The sequence below is a fragment of the Eptesicus fuscus genome, chromosome 13 (genome assembly GCF_027574615.1).
Source record: "Eptesicus fuscus isolate TK198812 chromosome 13, DD_ASM_mEF_20220401, whole genome shotgun sequence".
Lineage (NCBI taxonomy): Eukaryota > Metazoa > Chordata > Mammalia > Chiroptera > Vespertilionidae > Eptesicus > Eptesicus fuscus.
In genome coordinates this window covers 77,261,130-77,272,962 of record NC_072485.1, presented here as the reverse complement: position 1 = coordinate 77,272,962, position 11,833 = coordinate 77,261,130, and the positions used below count along the sequence as shown (strand labels likewise).

Here is an 11,833-nt window from a genome sequence, read left to right as displayed (position 1 = left end):
CCCCCCCCCCCGCAAAGGTCCCCGAGCTCTCGCTCCCCTGGGGCGCTGGGGAGGCGCCTGGGGACTTGCCTATGGCCTTGGAGCCAGGGGCCCGGAGCTCCGAAGGCAGGGAAGAGCCGGGGCTCAGATCCAGGTACGAGGGGCTATGGCTGGGCAGGGCTGCTGCAGACTCTTTGCTGGCGCTCAGCAGGCAGCCCCAGCCGCACCCCATTTTATGCGTATTACAGAGAAATCCCATTTGTTTACAGCAGTTGTTCAGGCATATTTCTGGAAAGGAAGCCGACAATAAACCGAGGCCCGGGCGGCCCTGCCGGCGGGGCGGCAAACGAAGACAGCTGCTGCGGCGGGTGCTCCCCGGTGGGCTGGGGCCGGAAACCAGGGCTGTGTCTGAGGCGCTTCAAAGAGGGGCCTTTGTCTGGGACGGCGAGCAAGCAGGGCGGGCAGGCTGGGCTCTGCTCTGCCCACTCGCTCAGGGACCCCACACCCGCCGTGCTCCTCTCAGGGCCTCAGTTTCTCATAGGAACTAGGTGCAAGCCCCCCATTGTGGCTTCGAGGAAGTGGGGCTCCAGGGATGCAGCCTTCCGGGTAGAGGGCAAAGGGTCAGAGCTGTGCAGCCCCAGGCAGCCGACAGCCAGGGGGGGGTCCCCTGCCCTGGGAAGGGCGGGAATGGGCCGAGGATCCGTGTCTGGGCTGGCAGGGCTGGGGAGAGAGCCTGACTCAGACATCGGGCCAGCAGCCTCCCTCTGCCCGGACCCCACGCCCCTACTGCTCTTCTTACACTTGCAGGGGCATTTGCTCTCTGCACACCCTTGTTGAGGAATGAATGGATGAATGAATGAATGGACGAGTGGATGGATGAACCAATCAAATAATACATTAAACGAGTCAATAGATTAAAAATAGACGGTCTGGCCATTGTCCCGGTTGAAGCCCACGTTCCACTGACGTCAGCCAGCGCCGCCTCCCGAGGTACTAACTGAAGGTACTTCCATGGGGGGTCCTCACCCTGGAGCCTCACACTTTAAGGATCTACAGGGGCGCCTGTGTGTTTCAGGCCAGGGAGGCCAGTCCTGCGTGGCATCAGCCCGCGTCGCTGCTGGGGCCCACGGTTAAGTAGTGTTGTGGGGGGTGTGGCCTGGAGCGGGTCTGGGGGCTCCTGTGGTCTCTGGGCCTTCATTGTCCCCTACCTGTTGGGCCACCTCTGGGCACCCCCTCCGTGAAGCCGCCACAGTGCTGGGAGTGCAAAGAACCTCCTACTGCGTGTGACTTCCCGGGGCCGTGGCTGCGTCTTCTCTGCCATGGCTGACCCAGAGAAGGAGGCCCGAGTCCAAGTCCCTGACCCCTGCCTTGTCCTGGGCCGAGTGTGGGAGACCGAGGGCGGGGTCAGCAAAGGGGCATTCGTGGGCAGCCCCCACCAGACACTGGGTTTTCCTTGACCTCCAAGCTAATAGGTGGTACAATGCCCGGTTCACAGATGAGGAAACAGAGGGTCAGAGAGGCGAGAGCCCTCTCCCGAGGGCACACAGACGTGAGGCAGCCAGGAGTCCAGGACTCAGACCCAACCCGAAGGTCCCTGGGCCTGGCCCCCACCCCCTCAAGGTTAGCCAGACCAGAGCCCGGGAGTGTGGGAGTTCCTGGAGTCGGGGCCGGTGATGCCGCTGACCCCGCTGGACTTAAACAACATCCATTCAACAAATATTTGTCCCAGACACCAGAGGAGCCAGGGAGACTCCTCCTCTTGCCTCGGGTCCCTGCTGATGAGGTGGGACCCTCCAGAGGGGCCGTGGGCTGCAGGGACCGGGAGGTGGGCAGGCATTTGCTGCGGAGTCTGGCCCGAGGCAGAGGTGTCCCCTGTTTCACGGGGAGCACAGGGGTGGGGCCTGGCCCTGCAGCACCTCCACTGGGTGACTCAGCGCAGACTGGCCGGCGCCCGCTGCCCGGCGTGCATGCTGACCCTTCCGCCTGCCAGAGCCAATATTTGCGGTCAAGAGGCAAGTTCGGTGTCTATGAGCAGGGCGCAGGTGGCCACGGGGTCCCCTCTGGGCCGTCTGCTGCCACTCTGCTTCCTGGAGCCAGCCAGGGGGCTCCGGGACCAGCCTGCAGGGCCCGGGTCCTCCGCCTGCACCCACAGTTAGGCAGGTGGCGGGTGGGCCCCTCTCCCTGAGCCTCCCAGGCGCTCCTGCATCAGGACTTCCCCTGGGGCCCCTTTCTTAGCCACCCAGGCAGGCAGGACAGTGGCATTCCTCACACATTACAGATGGGGAAACTGAGGCCTGGAGAGAGGGAGAGCTCTGTCCAAAGTGGCGTTCCAGGCCTCGTGTGGTTCCCACGAGGACCACTGGTCACCTCCGCCGATGCCGAGGATGTGACCAGCATCCCTGGGGAGTCAGGTGGTGGCACAGTTTGAGGAAAAATCCTGCCAAAGCAGGACACGTGCCCCCACCACTCACACCATCTCAGAGCCAGATGTTGGGTTAGCTGCTAAGTGCTGGGAGTGGCGGGGACAGGGACGGGGAGGGGTGCACTGGAGAGCCGGCCTCGGCTGGTCCTGCCTCTGCCTCCACCTGGTCCTCCAAGCTCTGCCCAGGTGGGCCGGCATCATGATGTCGGTCTGCCCACAGGGCACAGTTTCATTGGGCTTTGTCGCCAGGTGCCACCCGACCTTGGGCTGTGCCTCCGGACCCAGGTGATGACACTAGAAAGCAACACGTCGGCCTCCAGGGGCTTTGGGACCCTGAACCGTGAAGCTAGTGCGCTCAGTGGGGCACTCAGCCTTGGAGTCCCAGGGGAGAACCCGTCCGTCCGTCCTGGGGCATCCTGGGAGAGCTTCCTGGGGATGAGCCGTGGGCCCCGGAGATGTGGGCGGCTCCCTCCCGCCACCCGAGGAGCCCCACGATGCTCTCGTGATGGGTAGGAAGCTGGGGCTCCATGGCAGGGCTCCTAACGCCAGCCGCCCCAGGCCCTCTGCCAGGCTGTGTCCCCTGGCCCAGGCTCCTGGCCCTGCCCTCGGTCCCCAGAGCTGGGAGCCAGGCAGCAGGAAAATGTGAGCGTCAGCATGCCCACCACATTCCTGAGGTCTCCCTCCTGGCAGCTGCCGCCGCCTCTGCCTAACCCGAAAAGCCGCCCTAGTGCGTCCGGCCCTGCCCCGCCGCCTCGGCTCCCCGCAGCCTCCATCCCAGGAACACCCCCGCCAGCCGCCAGCCGCTGGTTTGGCGGCGCGGCGGGACCCAGCCAAGCCAAGGCTTTCAAGTGCATTCCCAGGGGCCCCGAGGCTGCTGCGGCCTCCAGCAGGCTGGGTATTTTGGGGGACGTCCCCTAAGTGAAAACAGGGCAGGAATGCTGGAGGCTGAGCATGGTGTCCCCGAGGGCTGGGTGCGGCCTTGAAGCTGGGCAGAGAAGAGGCGGGGAGGAAGGAGGCGAGCGAGGACTGGAGAGAGGGACCGCCCGGCGGTGACGGCGGAAGGAGAGCGGCCGGTGAGAGACTCAGGCCTCGGAGACCTCAAACCACTCAGGAGCACACGACACCCATCCCTGGGTGACCCCGCTCACCCGTTCCCCACCTCCTCTTCTCATCTGTGGAAGGGGACCCCACAGGGGGCGGGGCCGGGCGGAGGGCTGATGGGGTCCTGGGCGCGGGCCCCCCGCATGGCCCTTGTCAGTAATCCAGGCCCCCGCTGATGTCCCCTCTGCTGAAGAGAGAGCCTAGCAACCAGCTGTGCCTCTTCAGCGTCACCGTCCACGTCCTGTGAAGGTCAAGACGGAAGCACCTTAAGAGCAACATTCTACAGAGGGGGAAACTGAGGCATGGGCCTGGAGGGCATCTGCCAGGCCAGGGGTTCCTTGCTTCCTGGCGTGCCACCTCTGAGGAAATTGGTTTGGTTTTCTTGACACCGAGAACACCGCAATGCCTGTGCGCCTGCGTGCCCAGGCCAGGCGGGCTTTCCCGGGCACAGCGTCCCAGGACCCCACGCACCTGCCCTGCAGGCCTGGACTGGCCCAGGCCCGTGGTCGGGCCAGGAGGGCAGATGCTGAGCTCAGAGAGGCGACTGACCCCAAGGTTCCTGGCCGTAGGGCGCTGGATCCGTCTTGAGTCCCAACCCTTGGAGCTGCCGCAGGCCATGCTGGGAGGCCACCTCGCTGCTCCTCCTCGGTGCACATCATACCCCCCACGGCCACCCTGGCAGCAGGAGGGCCGAGAGGGACCTTGGTCCAACCCTGTGGCGGCGGGGGCGGGGGGGGGGGCCCCGGGGGCGGGGGCGGCAGACCTCACAGGGCATCCTCCGCGTCCGGGCCACCAGCCACCCGGGCAGAGGCGGCTAATGAAGCGGCCCAGAGGGCCCGGCACAACGGCACGCTGTGCGGCCTGTCGCAGCGACCGTCCTGCTCACCCATCAGGGCTCAGTCCCTGGGAACACGCTGCTGATGGGTGAACCCGCAGGGGCAGGCACGGGGGGCCGACTCGGGGGATGTAGCCCTGGGACCCCCAGGAGCGATGACCTTTGCCTGAGAGCACAGGGCCCTTCAGTCACCAGTGGGGGAAGGGGGGGAGCCGGGGGCCCAGAGCGCTGGCTGCTGCCCCCCAGCCCCTCCTAGTCTTTGACCTTGAGCCCATCCCCACAGTGGGGCTGCTAGCGGGCTCATGCTCCCCACCCCAGGGGTGTGGGGAGAGCTGGGAAATGAGGGAGAGCATTTCCCATGAGCCTCCCAGTGCAGCGGGAAGGTGAGACCTGGCCTAAGAAACAAGGAGCGGCTTACAGCCTGCACCTGCTCTCGGGAGGGGGGAGCAGGGCCAGGCCGCCCAGAGCGGGAGCTGCCCTGGTCCCATGGCAGACCGGCACTGTGCCCTCGGGAGCGGGTTCCCTGCAGATGAGGTGACTTCCAGGCTCTGCTGAGCTCCCGGGAACCCGCTGGCCCTGCAATCGGGCACCAGGGTCTCTGAAATGGGCAGGAGGCTCCAATGTGGGCCACGCGGGGCCGGGCCGTGTGGGGCGCCGTGCCCCAGCCCTGGGAACGCGCAGGGGCCCGGGGCAGCACCAGCCACCGAAATAGCTGGGGCAGCTTTCCCACAGGCCTCGGAGGCGGTATTTTTAGCCCTGAGCCTGAGGCTCCCGGCACGTCCAGAATAGCCTGGGGCAGTGGGAAAGCGCGGGCCCTGGGGGCGGGCAGTGCTTCGGGGACTCTGTCCACCGCGGTGGCCTCCATCCGGCCGGAGTGCAGGGAGTCCGGGTCACAAAATCAAAATGGCGAGATCCCACAGGAAGGGTTCGTGGCCGCTCCCCAGAGGGGCCGTGATCGGGAGAGAGGGTGGCTGTCGTTGCAGAGTGCCCCCCTGGGGGCCCCAGCCCAGGGTGGGGGTGCCCTTCCCAGGTCACCCAGCCAGACCCCTGCTCACGGCCAGCTCCAGCTCCCAGGGGTGTCAGACCTTTGTGCCCAGGGCGGTCAGAACTCCCCAGCCCACCCCTCCCCCGCTCATCCTCTTCCCTGGGGATTGGTTCCCCGAGATCTAGGCTTCCCCGCCCCCACCCTGGCCCACCTCAGGCTCCATCCCAGATCCTCAGTCTTCGTCACGCAGGTTCCACGAAGGCCCTGCCAACTGGCCTTTGTCCCGAAGTTGAAACCTCTGGAGAGCAGGGCCCCAGGCTCGGGACATTTCGGGCCGTAAGACAGAGAAACTGGAAAAGCAAGGGCACACCGAGACTCGCAGGGACACCTCATCCAGTGCCTCCTCAGCTCCGAAGCCTTCCATGGCTCCCCAGCACCTGTGGCAGCTGGAAATGCTGTTAGCCGACGACACCGTGTTCCCTCCCAGACGAGAGTAAAGAAACTGAAGCCGATGAGAGTGAGAAATCCTGAATGCAGGTGAGGGGGGGGCGGGGCCTGAGGCTGCTCGATGGCTGCCTCCCAGGGCAGGGCGGCACGGGGGCAGAGCAGAGTCCAGACGCCTCGGCCTGGCCTTCAAGGCCTCGGGGTGTCACCCACATCGAAGCCCAGCTGTACCGCCGGGTAGGGGTCTTCCTCCAGTGTCATGGAAGGGGCCGTGACAGAGGAAGCAGAGGCCGGTGATGCATTGCTGGCGTCGAGAGCGGAGGCAGGGACCAGGAGCCACGGAGCGCAGGTGGCCTGTAGACGCGGGAAGAGGCCACACCTGGTCTCAGCCCGGGGAGGCCCGTGTCCGCCTCCAGCCGCAGGAAACTAACCCACTGCGGTTGTGGTCATTGGTTACAGCAGCCGCAGGAAACTAACACGGGGCCAGCGTGACTCACTGAGCTTCACGTTCACGTGGGGCCGTCCTCCTGGTCCTCTGTGGGCCGTGACGAGACAGGAGCAGAGTGTGCAGGTGAACCTGGGTCCACGCCCGGGAGGCCCGGGAACCGCACCAGGGGCGCAGCACAGAGTCCCAGGGGAAAAGCAGAGAAGGTGGCGGGTCACAGAGCCCGCGCCCGGGCAGGGGTCCGTTCCCCCTCACCTTGCGGACGGCACTTCGGGTCTGGCAAGATATCCCCGGCCATGCCACATGCTTGTCGGGAATCTGTCGCTTTTCCCCTGTGTGTGTGACTTGCCAACTTGCTGTGGCTCAGGGCTGCGTCAGAGCTGGGAGCACAGGAGAGAATCCTGATGTCATGTCTGCGCTGTTTCAGTAACATCAGGATGAAGGAATTTCAGCCAACACCGGGCCCACCAGCGTCTCTCCTCTCGAGGGTCCTGAAGAGACTCCTGTCTGTGTCCAGAGCTCCGGCTCTCTTTTTTATTTTTTATTTTTTAAATATATTTTTATTGATTTCAGAAAGGAAGGGAGAGGGAGAGAGAATTAGAAACATCAATGATGAGAGAGAATCACCGACCTCCCGCACGCCCCTCACTGGGGACCAAGCCTGCAACCCGGGCATGTGCCCTTGACCGGAATCGAACCTGGGATCCTTCAGTCCACAGGCCAACGCACTCTCCACTGAGCCACACTGGCTAGGGCCTCAGACTCACTTAAAAAAAAAATCAATAGACTATTCCTTAGAGTAGTTTGAGGTTTACAGAAAAATTGAACAGAAAACAGTTCTGCCTTTTCCCGGGCGTCACGTAGTTGGAATCACACAGTGCGTGGACTTTTCAGACGGCTTCTCACACGTGGTGACACGCGGTTACGTTTCCTCGCGTCTCTTCAGGGCTCGATAGCTCGTTTCCCTTTGGTGCTGAAGATGCCGGACACTATTCCATTGCTGGATGGACCACAGTGCTTTACCCATCACCTGCTGAAGGGGGTCTCAGATGCTTCCCGTTTGGGGCAAATACGAACAAAGCTGCTATAAACCGGTAAGTCAGCCCTAAATTCTGTTCTGGTGTGGGGGAGTTCTTTAAGCCCCCAAGGGCGTTTGTGGGGAAGAGAGGTGGGTGGCCTCAGGGCTCCCGGGGTGAGAGTGGGGGTAGGGGTGGGGGCTGAGAGCTTTGTGGGACGGGGAGCTGTCCAGCAGCGGGGGGACGTCTCAAGGAGCCTTTCCCCGACATCCTGCCCTCCTCTCCCCTGGGAGGTCCAAGCAGAGGCTGGAGAAAACAGACAGGGACACCGGTCAGGAGCGTCCTGCTGGGAGAGAAGCTGGAGACCCGAGAGCCCCAGGCCCTGCTGTGGGGGAGAACCCACTGCCTCTCATGGTTGCCCTGTGGTGTCACCCTGGGGGGCAGCCCCTGGGCAGGGAGTGAGTGTTTCATCCCAGCCCACTCCCCACCCAGGGCCACAGAGCATCCACCTGGTGCAGGTGGGGGCAGGTCTGCAGCATTAGCAGAGAGGGGCCCATTGGCCACGCCCCACCACCATCAGCTTTGCCCTCCGGGCGGCTGGGACGAGCAGGACACGGCACAGAGCTTCCACTTCCCGGCAGCATTATCGGTGCCCACGGGAGGCACTCGCCCCCGAAAACAGGAAGCGCTGGGAAAAGGCCCTTCACCTTCCTCCAATTGTCATCGTCCGATTGTTCTTTGCAAGGTGCCGCCACCCGGCAGCATCACCGACACTCCGCTCTGCCGAGGCCAGGCCAGAGGAGGCTGGGGCCGGGGCCGGGGCCGGGGCTGGGGCTGGGGCGGGTTCTGGGGCGCGGGCCTTTCTGCAGGGCACCGGCCAAGGCTCAGGCTGCCAGTGCACAAAAAGACCTTGACCTCAACCTGGTCTTTCGGGGCGAACCCAGGGGGCTTTCCGAGGCTACGGGGGCTGGGGAGAGCTGGCACGGTCGTGGGAGTGGCCCCTTCACAATGCCTCCAACCTGCAGAGTGGCAGAGGCAGCCGTGGGACACAGAGGAGCCACCCCGTTAGAATGGCCGTGACCCTGGGTGAGCTGGGCCACTTGGAGCAAAATGGGTCTCGGCCCTGAGGGGGTGACCGTCCACGGGGATGGCTACACCTCATGCAAGAGCCACGAGGAGGAAGGGGGTTCCCAGGGGCCCACCCCGCAGCACAAAGAGCTCGGAGGGCTGGCACCTTGAGGACTCGATGGGGGGTTACCCACCCACAGGCACTGCTGTGGATTTCACAGCCTATTGCTGCCCCGCCTAGGATTCTCCGTGACCCCGGGGGCTGGGGTTGGCCATCAGAGCCCTGGAAGGTGGAGAGTCTGCCCCCCACCTCGTCGGCGCCCACCAGACGTGTGCACACACGCCCGCTCTGGGGAGTGAGTGTGTCCTTACCTCCCGCAGAACTCTCAGGACCAGCTGCGGCCAGCTGGGCTTTGTGCGCTTTTCCCAGCTGCAGAGACGACCTCTGAGCTTCTGGTGGCACGTGGTGGTTTCCGATGTTGTGTCACCGGGACACCCACATCTCCTGGGACCCCACTGCCCACGCCTTCCATGGGCCTCCGGGGCTTCAATGCGTCCAGCGTGGACACACAGCTAGAAAGACGGGGCTTCCTGATCCCGCGGTCTGCTCCTCCTAGGAGGAAACGGCTCCAAGGATGTGGGCTTGAGTCCCAGCCCCGGCACCTTCGTCCTCATCTCTCTGTACCTGCCAACCTGGCAAAAGGACCCCCGTCCTGCGCCCCTCCTGGGGTGACGTGGCTACGGGCAGAAAAGAGAGGAGGCAAGGCTTGGTGACAGGGACACCTTGGGCAACAGGTGTGGCAGGGATGACGAGGCTGGTGGCCAGCCAACCTGCAGGTGATGAGAAGCCTGGCTCCGCCCCAGCCCCAGGGATCTGACAATAGCAGCAGGCTGATCGGGGTTGGGTGGCCAAGACATGCCAGGTCCCTCCAAGGCCAGCTGCCCCTTTTCCTGCTGACCATGGGATACTGCTGTCGGGTGGAGAAGGGTCCCGTCCAGAATCCCTGAGCACAAGTGGCCATGCTGTGAGGAAGCCCTCACCACACAGAGAGGCCACAGGCAGGCATTCCGGTCTCCAGCCCTACCGAGAAGGGTCCCGTCCAGAATCCCTGAGCACAAAGCCAACTCAAACGGGCTGCCACTTACAGGAGAGTCCGTTGAGGTCGAACAGCTTCAGGCATGGCTGGCTCCAGGAACCCATCACCGGAACGCGGTGCTTCTCTCCCTCTCTCGTTCAGCTCTGCGTTCCTCCATGGTGGTGTCCTCCTCAGGCCAGCGCTCCCCTCTCCTCATTCCTTTCGGTCCAAGCAAACGGGAGCTTACTGTTACCCAGAGTTTGAGCCTAAGTCCTGGGGCTGACCCTCGGGTGCTTACTGCCCTGGCACAGGTAAAGGGTCCAACCCTAGACCTGGGGCAGATCAGCCCCGTGAACTCCAGGGCTGGGTGCAGGGTGGGGCAGGGCTGCCCCTAGAAAGTCAGGGTGCTGTGCCCAGGAGCAGCTGAAACAGACACGGGCAGGCAAACTTCATGGATGCCCATGACAGTTGCAGGCACATCTGAGGGGAGGGCAGTCAGTGATGGAACATTCTGGAAGGAGTCGGAGAGTTGAATCCAGGCCCTGGTGGTCTCTCTGTATGACTTGGGCCGGCCCCCGTGTCTCTGGGTCCCAGCCACCCTGGGCTCACCAACTGCCATGTAACAAACCACCCCACGTGGCACAAAACCACCACTGTCTCCTCATCCCCTGGAGTTGGGTCAGAAGTTAGGGCAGGGCCCAGGGTGACGAACCCCCTCTTCTCGGTGACGTCTGGGCCTCGGCCGGGAGACCTGAACAGCTGGGTGTGGAACCCTCTCAGCCGGATACCCAGATGGGGTGACTTGGAGGTGGGGCTCGGTAGGGCTGGAGACCGGAATGCCTGCCTGTGGCCTCTCTATGTGGCGAGGGCTTCCTCACAGCATGGCCACTCAGGGGAGTCAGGCTCCATGTGAGACAGCCCAGGGCTCAGGAGTGAGCAAACGCAGCAGCCTCGGGGCCTCCGGGGACCAGCCCCAGAATGCCCGGCGTCACTTCCACCGCCCTTGCTGGGTCCAAGTGCTCACAAGCTCACCCACGTGCAAGGAGACAGGGCGCAGACCTCACCTCTTCAAGTGCAGCGTCAGAGAATGTACCCCCGCGTGTTAAAACCGCCTCAGGCTCCGACAGAATAGCCCAGCGGTTCTCAGTGGGGGTGCCCCCGGGGACATGGGCAATGCCTGCTACCATGGTCTGAGTTCTGTGTCCCCCCCAAATTCATATGTTGGAAACCAAATGCCCAAGGTGACAGCACAGGAGGGGGGGTGCCTTTGGGATGGGATTAGTGCCCTCAGGGGCGAGGCCCCAGGGAGCTCCCTGTCCCCTTCCACCGCGTGGGGACACGGCGAGAAATGGGCGGTGTGCAGCCTGGAAGAGGGTCTTCACAGGACCCCGACATGGTGCTTCCAGGCTCCAGAGCTGTGGGGGTAACGCCTGCTGTGTGTGAGCCACTCTGTCCGAGCCCGGGACGGTGGGAGATCTGCCCTGAGGTACGTTACACAGCCCGATGGACGGAGACGTCACGGCGAGGTGAGAGTGGGTGACGGGGGACAGTGCTGTCGGCATGTAGTGGGTACCGGTTAGACACCCTACAGGGCACAGGACAGCCCCCCAAAAAAACTATCCAGCCCCAAACACCGGGGGCCGCAGCGGGAAGACCCTGAGCAGATGGGTGTGGAGCCCTGGGGCGGTCGCTCTGCCCGCCGGTGCGCCTCTGGGGTCCCAGGCTCCGATGCGGGGCGGAGTGTCCGGAGGAGCAGCTCCCCACTCCAGGTGAGGACGCGGGCTCTGCAGGCAACGCCCGCCCGAGCACAGGCTGGGAGGCAGCACCGGGGCCCGCCCCTCCCCACCTCCCCACTCTGCTCCCTCACAGTTCCGAGTCACTCCCTCCGCCCCCCTCCTTTCCTCCAAGCAGAGGGGGTGCCCTGCGTGAGCTTCCACAACCTGGGACCCGGGGGATCACTTGAAGTTGCCCACGGACCTGGCCAGCGAGATTTGCTTGACCCCAAGATCATGGCGTCCTCGCCACGGGCATGTCCAGCCAGAGGACCCTGGCTCATTCCCAGAGTAGCTTGGGTTTGCTTTGTTTCCTCTCTTCTCTCTGCCCCTCACTCACCCCACCCCATGTTTCCATCGAAATGCCAACCAAAAGGTCAGCTCCAAAGGCGGCCCCACAACGCAGCCTTCGGGGACCCGCTCTGAGCCCGGCCCCGAGGCCCAGGCCGCGCACATTGTTCCGTGTTTGGAATTCTTCGGGGGTGAGAGCAGCCCTGGCTGTCAGCACTCTCGTTCACAGCGGCCGCGGAGGGGAGAGGACGCCCTATTGTCCGGACGGCTGCGGCTGCAGGAATGCGCTGGAATGCCGGCCGCATGGCACGGCCCCAGAGGGGCCTGTGTGTGCCAACGCCGGGCAGCGCGGCCAGCCCATAAATAACGATGACCTCACTGTGCGTGGCCGGGCCAGCC

At 64.1% G+C, this 11,833-nt stretch overlaps 1 long non-coding RNA gene across 2 annotated transcripts; it reads right to left on the bottom strand.

Annotated features, from left to right (window-relative positions):
• Positions 1-7,026: 7,026 nt before the first annotated feature.
• On the bottom strand, positions 7,027-9,932 carry LOC114233552 (uncharacterized). Of its 2 annotated transcripts, none has more exons than XR_008557991.1 (3): positions 9,442-9,932; positions 8,668-9,033; positions 7,027-7,295 (listed from the first exon to the last, which is right to left on the bottom strand). It is a non-coding gene; the product is annotated as an uncharacterized LOC114233552 (long non-coding RNA). The 2 variants fall into 2 exon arrangements; XR_003619701.2 differs by having other exon boundaries at positions 7,027-7,263.
• Positions 9,933-11,833: the final 1,901 nt, after the last annotated feature.